Below are 15,532 nucleotides of genomic sequence, written 5' to 3'. Positions count from 1 at the left end.
TTATTATTATTATTATAATTACCCTTATTACTTTTTTTATTCTTGGCAATATTTATTTCCTTTATTTCCAACTGCACACAACAGCTTTGGTATGATGCACTGAACATCTTGTCACTTGGCAGGTCTCCATGGGGAATGCAGGCATTGCATCCACAAATTGTTAATGCCCACGGAGGTCTTTTAAGTGCAGTCATGCAGAAGCACTGGCCATCTTTGCCACCCACAACATTGGTGCCACTGACATAGAATGTCGGTGGAAAAAGCCAGCTTCTAATAAAGAAGTCAACTCTGCCCATAAAATGTACCATCGAGATACAGAGTACAAGTCACTGCAGCCTGGGGCACTTAAAGAAAACAAGCGCCAGAAGCTGCGTGACCGATTCAGGGGAAGATGTGTACCATTTGGATTCAACTTTTCCCCAGAGCCAGAAAAGGTTTCCCCAGAGCCAGGAAACGATTGTTCCCCAATCACCTGCTTAACTGTTGCAGAAATTATGGCTCAGTGTGGACATCTAGGACCGGCTGCCATCCTCTCCAGGATGGAACTGACAGAGGAACAGCAACAGATCATCCAGTCCATGACTGTTGGCCAGCTGGACAAGCAGGAGTGGCATGCTCACAGACAAGGACGTCTTACAGCCAGCAATGTTGGATGTGTAATCAAAGCCAAACGCATCACCCAAGCCTCCTGAAAAGGCTACGTGGGGAATACGACCTTGGCAGAGTAAAGGCAGTGCAGCACGGTGTTTGCAACGAACATGAGGGGGTCAATGCCTTTGATAAGGAAACAGGAAAAAAGGTTGAGCAGTGTGTGCTCTTCCTTACAATAAGTGGAATCCTCTGTGCCTCTCCTAATGACCTTGTAGGCACAAGTAGCCTCCTTGAAGTAAAATGCCCCTATCGGGAGAGGAACCTGACACTTGAAGAGGCAGTTCTCAACAAAGACTTCTGTCTTCAGAGGGAAGGTGGGACCTACAGCCTCAAACAAGACCATGTGTACTGGCACCAGGTCCAGGGTCAGCTCCACATATCTGGACAAACCACCTGCTACTTTGTTGTGTGGACAATCAAAGATGTGGTCATCATTCCTATCCCCTACGATGACTCTTCGGTGAAGCTTTGGAGGCCTTCTACCAAGTCCACATGCTCCCAAATAATGTCAGCAAGTGATTAACCAGGCCATGTCATATCGCCCTTCATCCCCCTCATAACATAGAGAGAGGGGAGAATCACTTCAAATCTGGCCATGTAGAACAGTGCATGTATGCAGATGGTCAATTAACTGGGCTGGTCAGGGCCAGCATGCACAATCGATTACATCGCATTTCGGTAAGCAAGTCAATGACATACCAGAGAATCCTTCATTTGATCTATCATAGGATCCTGCATGTTCACCAAAACACAACAGACCTGAACTAACACGACATGGTGTTGAATGTTAGAAATATCATTTCATTGTAAATTTAAAATCTTTTTCCTCTCGTCCTCACAGGGGCTGCAGATGTGCCGATGTTTGCCAGTTGCTGCAAGAGCCTGATCAGGTGCAAGGTGTGCGCGCAGGAATGCTTCCGTGGGCGTGTTAACTGCCCCAAGTGTCGGGAGGACGGGTTTGCAACCAAGGTCTATGAGGTCTGTCTTCTGGCTGACGCTGTGAAACACTTTGAGAAGTTATTCTACTGATTATTGAAGTCAACACGGGTCACTTGAGATTTTGAAATAGTTTGCTGATTCACTCATGCCTACCTCTTAAAGGATTAATACCCCAAAATGACTTTCCTATTGATTACTCACGGCATGGAGACTGAGTTCTATATTTCTTCCCAACACAAAAGTTGTTTACTGATTCCAGATGGGGACTGGAATGTAAATTTTGTCTTAAGAAAGCAACAAATACAAGAAATATAGAACTTGCGTCTCCATGGCGAGCACTCAATAGCAAGTCATTTTGGGGCCTTTATTTTTATTTTTATTTAAAATTCTTTTACGATGGTGCCTTTTATTTTTATCTGGTGTTGAGTAACTTTTGAATTCTTGGTTAAACACAACAGTTTGCAGTAACGAGCCCTAAGTGTTTTTGCAGTGTACAAATTTCATTTTGGGGCCTTTATTTTTATATTTGATGCCTTATTATTATTATTATTATTGTAGCCCCCTAAGCCCAAACCAGTTGATAAAAATAAGTTGCTGTGTTTGATGTACGGTAAATCATTTCAGTGTGTTGTGTTTTTTTCTGAAGAAGACATGTAGAAAATCTGTTTTGATTAAAGCTATGTGTTATTGATAGTGTTTAAATTGTTTTTGTAAAGATGGTTACAATTTGCAACCTAGTGTTTGTCGCTTGTTTAAGGCTCGCTGGGGCCCGGTGTTCACTTGTTCCGCCAGTGGTGGTAGGAGGTTACACTTGCCAGCCAAAAGAGGAACACCAGAATCTCCAGGTCATGACCCCAGCCGGGGTCAACTGGAGAGTGGAGGGTTTGCACAAGAATGCCTATTGAGCGTTGGGAAAGACATACTGTAGGTCAGGGGTTCCCAAACTTTTTTGGCTCAGGGCACCGCTATACATATATTTTTTCATCCGAGGCACCCCTACATTATATTCATAATTCCAGCACCTTATATTTATAGCATATTTTAGTGATTATGTTACGAGGAAAATGTTGAGATAATAGACATTTTGGTTAGAACTGACTGAAAATACGTTTGTTTTTAAGTGTCCAAATACCAAATTATCTTGCGGCACCCCTGGACTGCCGTCGCGGCACCCCAGGGTGCCCCTTAACCCACTTTGAAAACCCCTGCTGTAGGTCATTCTGGCCATCAAAATATGTTGCCAACACTGGAACATAGCGGTTCAAAACACAATTGCGTGTTAACCCTGTAAATAGAGATACAAGCATAAATCATGAACATATAATATCATGGAATTATGTCTAAAAGTGTCTAAACAATGTTACACTATACAATACAAAGTAGTTGTTTATTTTGGTTTGCTTCTTAAGTAGTTGCTTATTTGGGTTTGTTTCTAAAGTGTAGTTGCTTTTAGGTAAAGTCACTGAAAACTAACTTGTGCCATGTTGACATTTGCCCTATGGCAATTATTAGGGCCCGAGCACACACAGTGTGAGGACCCTATTGTATTTGCAAAGATTATTATTCTTCTTCCGCCGAATGAATCGTGTTTTTGAGCCGCAAAAGGTACTCCAAAAGTTGCGCAACTTTGCACACACATCACAAGTGGCGAAAAATTTCGTATTTAAAAAATAAATAAAGGGGCCGTGGCCTAATGGCTCAATAGCGCCCCCTACAAAACTTTGTGCCTCAAGCCCCACCATACGGCTTCACCTACACTTACGAAAATCGCTACACACCTGTATCATGTCCGGACTCACATAAAAGTCTCTTGGCGCCACTTCCAAAACCAAACAGGAAGTCAGCCATTTTGACTAATTAGTGGCGTTTTGGTGCATTTTTGGCCGTTTTCACGTGTCGCACTTTAACGAACTCCTCCTAGGAGGTTAATCGGATCAACTTCAAGTTCGCTCTGCATACTCAAGACACCTTAACGATGAAAATTTGTGCGAATCGTGAGTTTTCGTAAAACGGCGTGCCCGTGGCGAAGGGTCAAACTTCCTTCACCAAACAGGAAGTGCCCCCTCTTCTGATTGGTCCATACTTGATTGTTCCTTTTTTTGGCTGTTACTCATCAACCGTTTATCGTACAGTTGTGGCTGGTATCATATGACTTGACTAAGTGTCCTTCACCTTAATTGGTTTAACTAAGCCCCGCCACCTCTTCTGATTGGCCGAAATTTGATTGTTCCTTTTTTGGCTGTTACTCATCAACCGTTTATCGTACAGAGTTGTGGCCTTAACCTTAATTGACGCTTCCTTCGCCAAACAGGAAGTGCCCTTCACCAAACAGGAAGTGCCTCTATAACTCATGAACCGTTTGTCGTACAGACTCGTGGCTGATGTCATATGAGTTGATTAAGAGTCCTTAACCTTAATTGATGCTTCCTTCGCCAAACAGGAAGTGCCCTTCACCAAACAGGAAGTGCCTCTATAACTCATGAACCGTTTGTCGTACAGACTCGTGGCTGATGTCATATGACTTGATTTACTCATTTAGTGCCATTCGCGAGATGTCTCGCGAAATGTAATCTATTACTGTAGTGCCATTCACAGGATATCTCGCGAAAAGTAATCTATTACTGTAACGGCGAGTACATTACCGAGAAGAATGGCCGGCGGTCCGGAGACAAAATCCGTCGCTGATTTCGCATCATCACAGCTCCACAAGCACAAAATAGTCCCATCCATAACATTGAGGTGGACGGGGGATCTCATCTTTAATGTCCATTATCTCAAAACTACACTTTAGAAGCTAGGATGGAGGCAGATGCTCGCTTATGTTACACAGTTATAAAAGCTCCCGGTCGGCCATTACACAACTCCACGTGGACGCGGAATGGTTCCAGCGCACGATCCGATGACGTCAGACCGGAAGTGATTCGCGTGTGGACTTCTGGCCTTCAATATAAGACAACGCAAGTGAATGGGACCTGAAGGAGGCACTTTGGAGTTTGGACATTATAATCCGTTAATGTCTGGGGCTCAGAATGAGTTAAGAGTCCTTAACCATAATTGGCACTTCCTTCGCCAAACAGGAAGTGCCCTTCACCAAACAGGAAGTGCCTCTATATCTCATGAACCGTTTGTCGTAATAATGCTAAAAAATGCTAATACTAATGCTAACACATGCTAATGCTAACACATGCTAATGCTAACATGCTAATGCTAATGTTAACACATGCTAATGCTAATGTTAACAAATGCTAATGCTAACAAATGCTAATGCTAACACATGCTAATACTAACATGCTAATGCTAACACATGCTAATGCTAATGATAAAGATGCTAATGCTAACACATGCTAATGCGAACAAATGCTAATGCTAACTCATGCTAATGGTAACTAATGCTATCATACTAATGCTAATGCTAACACATGCTAATGCTAAAAAAATGCTAATGCTAATGCAAACACATGCTAATGCTAACAAATGCTAATGCTAACATGTTAATGCTAATGCTAATATGCTAATGTTAACACATGCTAATGCTAAGAAATGCTAATGCTAATGTTAACACATGCTAATGCTAATGCTAAAACATGCTAATGCTAACACATGCTAATGCTAACATACTAATGCTAACACATGCTAATGCTAACACATGCTAATATTAATGCTAACAAATGCTAATGATAATGCTAACACATGCTAATGCTAACAAATGCTAATGCTAACATGCTAATGCTAACACATGCTAATGCTAATAAATGCTAATGCTAACACATGCTAATGCTAACGCTAACTAATGCTAATGCTTACACATGTTAATGCTAACAAATGCTAATGCTAACAAATGCTAATGCTGAATCTAAAATTCTAACGCTAATTGGCTGCTACCCCTTGTGACGTGGGTAGAGCTGCGAGGGCCCGGTCATTGCTGCTTGCAGCTTTAATTGTTCCTTTGAATCTTCCCTGTATAGCAAGTGCAGCACTTCTCAGTTTTCTCTGTCTGCAAATTATTTTTCTCTCTTTCATCAAAAGTAATTGACAGATAGCAAGAACAAACACACAAAAATTGATAGGCCTAATTGGTGTCATTTTCTACAGCCTTGTCACCAAAGAATAAATTATTAAAACGCTAAAAGTTTGGCTATGAAGAGAATATACGCTTTGGTGGCTTGTTTTTCCCTCTCTTTTCTTCCCAACCTTCCACAGCGTTGAACGCGTCTCGAGACAAATGAAAGTCGCACAGAAATATATATGCTGTTGTGGTAGGTATTTCAAATGAATAAATTGCTACAATTAAAACCTCCAAATTATGTAGGCCTATTTCTCATAATAATACTGCATCATGTTGGTTTGTTAATTACAATCTGCAATATTGGGGAGTAAATTTTGCTCCAAAAGCCAGCCGCCAAATTTCCAGCGTTTGTAAAATTATATTAATTATAACATAATATATTATTGTTGCTGTAGTTCTAGAACCCTGTTTCAATTTGTTCAGTAATATATTTGGTGTTTAGATCTTGTAGTTTTCTGCTAGTCTGTTCATTCGCAGGTACATCTTATTTTGTAGCATTGTCCTAGTGTTTCCTGTTGTCTTTGTGGCTGCTGCCTGTCTTGTCTCAACCTACCCTAATGGCTAACTTGGGTAACCTGTGTTCTGTTTGCCCCAGCCAATCCATGTGTTGATTGTCTTTGAGTTTCACCTGTGTCTAATTGGTTGCTTGTGTATATATACCACCTGTTTGTTTCATACAAGTGTTTGCCAGTTCCTGTCGCTGTTTGCTGCCAGACAAGGCCACATAATGTCCTGTGAAAGCTGGCGCATAAAGAACTTTTTTTGCATTTGTTTTGCATGAGTTGGAGCCAAATAGTGTTTTGCTGCATTTGAGTCGAGCTTAGAAAAAAACATGACAATTACTGGCTTTTTTAATCCAGTGTTTCTGTTTCAGAATATAGCCATCCCTTTTACTGACTCCATGTTTACTTCAACACATGTTGTGATGAAGTTGTCCTATAGGCTACAGTGTTGTAAAAGTTCCCTTTCTACATGAACTGGTTTAAAGTTCAGTTCACACATTTTAAAATGAACCAGTTGAGTTCATAATTCAAAATCTGAACTAAATGTTTATAAAAAAAAAATTCAATATGTTGCTGCAAGCTATTTGTCAAAATTAAACATGGCCTATATAGAACCACACACAGCAATTTCATCCAATTTAACATTGAGGTGCCCACAATGTTTAGGTGCCCACTCCTCTTGCACCCCTTTGCAATGTGAAATGCCACCAAATCCGTAATCCCACTTCTCTTCTATAAAATAGCTATATACAAGCTCACAATGTGTCGTGGATGCAACACAATGTGAGCTTGCAGATCCGCTATTTTCGGCATGTACCATGCAAGTCCATGTCAGGCTTTACTTGGGAGACGTAACGAGGAGGCAATGCACACACTGCTTCAAAGTAGTGTTAATTTTGTGAGCCATGTTTCTATTTTTTGTCAGTCTTAGTCCTAAGACTATTGCCCTTTTTAGTTTTTATCACATTTAGTCAACTTCATTCAGTTTTTATTTAGTCAAGTTTTAGTCGACTAAAAGTCGAGCATTTTAGATTTTATCTTATTGATCTTTTATTTTACTGTTGTCTAGTTTTAGTCAGGACAATTATTTTACCCCTTCACATTTTTTGACACAAATAATATAGAACATAGCCAGTTAATCTAAAATTATTTCACATATCATTTTCACTCATCCTTTTGATGAAAAAAAATATAAAAATAAGGATTGAATATTGCATATTTATTTTCGAACCATTACCATTCACTGACAAACAATGCTTGCATTTAAATAAATGCAATAATGTGTACATCTGAGATGACTGAAAAATGAATAAAATAAAGTGCCCCATGCCCCACTTAACCAATTAAATCCCAGCATCTGTATTATGTGGGGTAAACATAAGCCAAAGTGCTTGTGACTATTTCTGGCAGTCAAACTAACTCCAGAGCCAACTAGTTCAGATACAATCAGAGGTCAGTGTTAAGAAAATAAAACAACTCTGTAATACTGTAACAAAAGTGCTCACATGGCATATACAGGTAAAACAACTACTGTAAGAAAATTGCTGTTTTTTTTTTAACGATAATAACGATAAACGATAATAACGATTATGCCATCCCTATGGTTTTCAAGGCAAGGCTTGAATGCAAATATGGAGCAACGGTTTAGCCTTTTCAAGGCTACCTAGCTGGTATAAACAACAATGACACACAGTCATCATCAATGGTGCACCTGCATACAATACATTCAGATCTGTACAACAAAAGTAAAAAAAATTAAATCAATATCAATAACATCGATAACAATTACTATTAAACAACTGGGACAAAGCCAGCCATCACCTGGTTAACTAATAATATGCAGCACATGAATCTCTAACTAGAATCAGATGACATGCCATTAGTGCTGTAAGAAAATGTCTGTTTTTAGTAGTTTGTTTTAACTTGGAAGTGAAAATGAATTTTTAATCACAATCAATTGTACCTGTTTTAACAATTTAGCTGCATGAACTAAAAAAAGAATCAAATACTGTGCCAACTCTGAACTGCAGTATGTAGGTCTGCACACATTTTTTTTTTTCATCCAGATCAAAACGGCAGGGCTGAGCTCTACCTCATCAGAACTCAACGCTCACAGGGTGTCACAAAATAGCAGATATACAAGCTCACAGCACGGCATCGAGTGCCGCGCTGTGAGCTTGTAGATCTGCTATTTTTGAAAAGTCGTGAAAATATGTGCAAATCTTTGAATATGTGATTTTTTAAGTGAACATTTGTAACTAAAGATTTGCTTCTGGGGGTCCTGGAAGAACCTCTCTCCAAACGAGAAGAACAAGGCTCGAGGCCCGAGCCTCTCTACTCCGCCTAAGTTGCACTAAAACTTCAGAAGGTGAGGTTATGCGTAGAACAGAAATGAGTATGAATGTGCCAGTAAAATCAATACTAAAAACAGGAGACTTCTATTTAAAACATAGCAATTAATTTATTCTATCAAATACCGTTTGCACAAATGGGCTATTCTAAACTCTAAGCAAGATCTGTGTCCAAGACAAAAGAGAAAAATAGAACTAAGTACCGGTACCAAGAGGTTCGTTCAGTAAAGTACACAACAGCAAGCTGTGGTGTTCTCGTAGAGACGGACGCCAACCGAAAGTAACATGAGTCCTTATACTATTTTGCAGGTCTTCAGCAGGGGAGGCGAGACTTCTGATTGGTTCGTGGGTGGAGTCCCGAGCTGGACTCTATTGGCTGTTTCTTCAACTGAGCAGGCATGATTGGGCCACATACTCAGAGGGGCAAGGCTGTCTGCCTCCGCCCCATCACCACGTGATCTTCACTCCTCCTTCCCCCGCCCCTGGGCTGTGCCAGGAATCGTTAGGTTTCTCTTTACAGATAACAGAGAAATGTAGCTTTTTCAAGACGGCTGAGACCCCGCAAGTGCGTGGGTGCGGGTATCTGCACGTACAGGCTGACTTGTGCAAAACAGGTGCAAAACATCATTCACAGAGCATGCACTACTTTATCATCTGGACACAAGGCGAGCATGAGCTGACCATGCTCTAGGTGCATGCTGGCGTGCGTGTGAGACAGGACTGTGCGTGAGTGGATGAACCTTAAAATGAACTCTAGTACATGGAGTGTAACCTGACTGTGGGACAATACTGTAAAACATTGGCCTTTGGTACTTAGATATAATATAAAAATATAGATTTACTTAAATCAGCTTAGATCAGATATTTAGCAAACGTTTTGGTACAAAAAGCATTTACAATGTCATCACATCATATCATCAAACAATGTCATCACATCATATCATCAGTCCTTGGAACTAAATATTTTGAGATGGGGTTCCGTGGCCAAATACATGTCATCTTGGGAGTCCTTCACATGAAAAAGTTTGAGCACCACTGACATAGAAACAGAAGGATTTGAAATATTCAAAGATAGCACAAATGTTCACGATTTTTTCAAAATGTGAGATTTGATTTGGAGCCAGAGCTCTACTGGAGAGCTCAACACACACTCACTCACTGTCTGTCTCCTCCTTCAAGTTTGCTTGTGCAACATATACTGTATAAGCTACAATAAGTACAGTACCACTCTAACCTTTAAACAGTGACAGTGAACTTTTTTTTTTTTAAATACAGTTTACGTGCTAAACATTGCTGCCAATGTTTTGTTTTGGTGTTTTGTTTAGCTTGAGAAAAGCACTTCTTTCTAAAGTGGTTCGTGCTCTGTTGCGGCAGCCAGTAGAGAGGTCACCAGTGACACTGAAGACACGCTCTGCAAATGCCTGTGACGATTCCAAATAACGCGCCTGTGACGCCGGTATTGCCAGAAGGTCCAAGGCCAAAGGTTTCAGAAGCTTGAAAACAATGTCACTCTGGGAAGACCAAAACGCTATCCCAGGTTCCTGCACCACGTTCTCATCATCAGCATCGACGCGGGACAGCACATCTTTGTACTTCTGAATCTCCTGCCTTATAGAGGCCCTGTGGGCCCTGGGCCTTGCTGGACGACTAGGACTGAAAAATCTAAATCTAGGCCGCTTTGGCACAGGGGCTGTCTCTGCAGTCTCTGCCTGCCCATATTCCTCTTCCTCGTCAGTCTGCTCCTCCTCACGGATTCTTGGTGACACACTGCGAGTGATGTAGTCTTCAGTTTTTGAAGCGGTGAAAACCGCTTCCAATGAATGGCTTTGTGTGTATCACGCCCATATATGGTCATTTCAGTCCAGAATGAACAGGCTTTTTCAAAAACAGAATGTCCGTTTAATTACCATATATGGTGATCTCAGTCCAGAATGAACAGGGTTTTTCAAAAACACAATGTATGTTACCTTATGTCCATATATGGTCACTCCAGGCCAGAATGAACAGGTTTTTCCTGTCCCATACGTGCAAAATATCAGTCCAATGAATAGGCTTTTTCAAAAAGCAAAATGTGTGTCCCATGTCCATATATGGTCATTTCAGTTTTATTTATTTTCGATTTCTTATTTTAATGTATTTTTAATCTATATATTTTTTTAAAACCCATTATACCAACCGGCTCTCCAGACAATATCCTATAATTTAAACACCTTTTCCTTTCATTTTTAATTAAACACCTTTTTATTTAAACACTTTATATTTATTTATGTATTTATTTAATTACAAATTCTTATTTTATTGTATTGTTTTAATCCATATTTTTTTTAAACCTATTATACCAGCTGTCATACCGGCTCTCCAAATACATTCAGAATAGAGGTTTTATCTGTCCACCGCTTCACTTCGAACCGAGGTTTGATTTTTTTCAGAAGATCCTGAATTCCCTCATCCTTGTTTTCAATAAAGACTTCTGCTGCTACACTGGATTCAACAAAACATGCTGCTGCAGCAAGAGGATAGAACCTGTCATCTGTGACATCAAGGAAAAGGCTAAAGTGTTGCTCCATATTTGCACTCATCTTCTGTGCCAGTGTAGATGCTGCATTGTAGCTCCGGGCATGAGTTTGGGAGAACTCAGACAGGTGACCTCTCAAGTCCAACAACGCAGGCACAGCAAGGCATAGTAGTCCGGGAGCCGTGGGGGTGAACGTGGATTCGCCTGTAAACGTTTTTTTCTCAACTGATTCTTGTAGCTTGGGGTCACCTCTTATGGATTCAAGATGATGACCAGTGATATCCATTGAGCATTTTTTTATTATTAACCCCTTAATGCCTGAAACACAAGAAATCCACCCAGGAGGAAAATACCCAGAAAAAGTTTTTTTTCTGGGTATTTAAGGAGGATCTGAGGGGTCTAACTAGGGGTTTGTCATGATGCTGAATCCATTACAGGCATTTGTTTTGCACAAAAAACATTCCGTGGGCTAGAAATGGCCTCAGAAAACAATACACATATGGGTGAGTATTCATGTTAGTCGGAGGCCTTAGGGTATTTTTCTCGTGCTAATCACCACAGCACCCACAAAACTCTGACTCATCACTTTTCATCACTAAAGTCGATGGGAGCCCAACTTGATTTGGCCGCTGTGGCGACCCCGAATGTCGCAGACTCGGGTGCCCTAGCTATATCATTAGAGCATGCCCTGAGCTACATCTGTGCAAAATGTTGCACTTTTAGACTGATAAGGCCTCCGACTAACATGAATACTCACCCATACGTGTATTGTTTTCTGAGGCCATTTCTAGCCCACGGAATGTTTTTTGTGCAAAACAAATGCCTGAAATGGATTCAGCATCATGACAAACCCCTAGTTAGACCCCTAAGATCCTCCTTAAATACCCAGAAAAAAATCTTTTTCTGGGTATTTTCCTCCTGGGTGGATTTCTTGTGTTTCAGGCATTAAGGGGTTAATAATAAAAAATGCTCAATGGATATCACTGGTCATCATCTTGAATCCTTAGGAGGTGACCCCAAGCTACAAGAATCAGTTGAGAAAAAAACTTTTACAGGCGAATCCACGTTCAGCCAAAAATCACCATTTGGCTCCCGGACTATAGGGAATTGGTTTTGGTTTCCAGTACCTTTGTGTGTACTGCAAATGGAAGGAGCAAGTCCTTGAGGATGGACAGTTTCTGCCAGTCGCTGGTTTGCAGGCTGTCCCAGGTCATGCTCACAGCTACTGATGAAACATGGTCCTTCACTTCAAGAGCACGTGACATCATCAAATAAGTACTGGACCATCTGGTTGGACAGTCTTTGGTGAGGGTGAGTCCACACTTTTCCTGTAACCACCCTGTGGCAACAGATGATTTGCGGAACGCAACAGTCACATAAAACATAATCCCAGTTTTCACTCTAACCTCCTTCCACCTTCAAAAGCAGCTTTGGATAAATGTCCTTATAATTAAGCAAATGTTTTTTTTGAACTTTTTTAACATTTTAATATGAACATCCAACGCACATGATATCAGTGTTTATAAAAATGTATCCACCGCCTGACATCACATACGTAACTCAGAAAGTTAAACCTTTTAGTTTTAACGGGTAGTATGGTGGCTTTGATGTGGTCTGAGTCAAGGTCTGTAGTGTTGGGGCAAGGTCACACAGTATGCGTTAGCTCAGCATCCCGTTCACTTCCAGTCTATGGGAACAAAGAGGTGGAGCTTCTCGTGTTGAACATGTCTGAAACTTGGGAGTTCAACATTCGTGAAAAAATAGCCAGCACAAAAGGAATATCTTCCTCAAGACCATCAGGTGGAAACTGGTCCGTTGTGCGGTCCAGAAGAGGTAATTAAATAAACCATGTGAAAAGGATATTCCTTGTGTGCTGGCTATTTTTTCATGACTTTTCCGAGCCGTGCAACTTAAATACTTTTTTTAAACTGGAGTGTTGCAGGCTTTCTGCTTTGTTGCAGTCACCTCTCTAGTTCGTGAACATTCTTCAACCAATAAGAAAGACGGACAGTGGTTAACCAGGCATTTTACTTGTAGTTTTCTTTCAGGGAGCCAGCACTCCAACATAAGTCAAACAATATACACAACAGAAACAAAACGGCACTGCCCACAAGCTGCACGACAACATGGAAAACTTGACATGTCTGACAAGGCGTTGTCAGACATTGTTGTCAAAGTGTCGGCTACAACAGATGTGTGACTATATATGCCCTTAAGGTTAAAAAAAATAATAATATGTGGACGGATGCAGAGTTACCATGGTGATGATCTGTTAAGGTGGAACAAGGAAGATTTAAGGCCATATGGTGTGCGATTTCTGCATTGTTTTGTTACAGTTCTGTTAAGCTCCCACTAAAAGTTAAGGCGGTATGAGAATAAGACCTGTTAAGGTGGCCGGAGGAATTGAATACCACCTTAATTGCCTTCACTGAGGCATCAGTCCTGGTGGTCTGGGGTTATTTTAAGGTGGTATGACAATTTTTGAAGCGGTGAAAACCGCTTCCAATGAATGGCTTTGTGTGTATCACGCCCATATATGGTCATTTCAGTCCAGAATGAACAGGCTTTTTCAAAAACAGAATGTCCGTTTAATTACCATATATGGTGATCTCAGTCCAGAATGAACAGGGTTTTTCAAAAACAGAATGTCCGTTACCTTATGTCCATATATGGTCACTCCAGGCCAGAATGAACAGGTTTTTCCTGTCCCGTACGTGTTCCAATGAATGGCTTTGTGTGTATCACGCCCATATATGGTCATTTCAGTCCAGAATGAACAGGCTTTTTCAAAAACAGAATGTCCGTTTAATTACCATATATGGTGATCTCAGTCCAGAATGAACAGGGTTTTTCAAAAACACAATGTCCGTTACCTTATGTCCATATATGGTCACTATAGGCCAGAATGAACAGGTTTTTCCTGTCCTGTACGTGTAAAATATCAGTCCAGAATGAATAGGCTTTTTCAAAAAGCAAAATGTGTGTCTCATGTCCAATGGTCATTTCAGTTCAGAATGAATAGGCTTTATATGTCCTGTACATCTAGAATATGTGTGCGGTTTCCCTCCTGGTCAGACCCCTCCCATATATGGTCATTTCAGGTTCGATTCATTTCGGTTCGAATTGAAGCGGTGGACAGATAAAACTTCTATTCTGAATGTATTTGGAGAGCTGGTATGACAGTTGGTGTAATAGGTTTAAAATATAAAATAGATTAAAACACATACATTAAAATAAGAATTTGTAATTAAATAAATACATAAATAAATATAAACTTTTTCTTTCATTTGAAAATGAAAGAAAAGCAGAATACACTAACCTACAACAAGACATCATGATGGTTAAGCAACACGTCATGGAACATCTAGATAGTGTGGAACAAGCTAGACTAGCAGTTGAAGAATCTGCCCGAAATCAAGAAATAGATAACATGTTAAATCCTGAAGGAGAACAAGATGTTCTTGATTGCAATCTGCAAGGTCCTTTACCTCATCCAGACTTTATTCATCTTGATCCCGATGATCATGCACTACCACAGAATAGCAATCATTTGGAAAAAACATTTCAACCCATTGAATTAGAACCACAACATATTCTGTGGACAAAGACAAGAAAGCTTGACTATTATCAGAGGAAGGTTGTGGAAAAAGGCATAGGATATGCAAGAGCTCTTGTTAAGGCACTGAAAGAAAAGAATGCAATTCCAACAGCTCCACTGTTAATGGTTAATGGCGGAGCAGGTTGTGGAAAATCTACTGTCATCAATATCTTAAAGCAATGGCTTCATCTCATTCTATACAAAAATGGTGACAACCCAGACTGCCCATATGTGTTGGTCACTGCCCCAACTGGAACAGCAGCCTCTAGAGTCAGAGGACAAACACTTCACACAACATTTGGATTCAACTTTGGTAATCAACACTATCCACTAGGTGACAAGAAACGAGACAATACAAGGATACAGCTTACAAATCTTAGGGCAGTCATTGTAGATGAAATCTCCATGGTAAAAGCAGATATGCTTTACATGCTCGATCTTCTGCTTCGTGAAATCATGCTTCAACCTGATAAGATATGTGGTGGTCTTGCAATGTTCTTCTTTGGTGATTTAATGCAACTCAAACCATGTCAAGCTAAATACATATTTTCTGAACCCCAATGTGAAGACTACAAACTACCATTCTATATTCAACCTCATTGGCAACTATTTGAAATTATCACACTAGAGGAAAATCACAGGCAAGGAGAAGACCATGCATATGCTGACATTCTGAATAGACTCAGAGTGGGTCAACAAACAGAAGAAGATCTAAGAATTCTAACTACTAGAATCAGACCTAAAGGTCATGCTGACACAATTGGTGCAACATACATTAGCTGCAATAATGCAACAGTGAAGGAGCATAACGATATGAGACTAACAGAACTTCAAACAGAAGTAATAGTAGTAGAAGCCATTAATCATCATCCTACAATTCCTAATTTTAAACCTACGGTTGAGAAGAAA

Source organism: Nannobrachium achirus, assembly GCF_963921795.1.
Source record: "Nannobrachium achirus genome assembly, chromosome: 16".
NCBI classification, from domain to species: Eukaryota; Metazoa; Chordata; class Actinopteri; order Myctophiformes; family Myctophidae; genus Nannobrachium; species Nannobrachium achirus.
The sequence above is the reverse complement of the archived record's forward strand: the minus strand, read 5'-3'. Positions refer to the sequence as shown.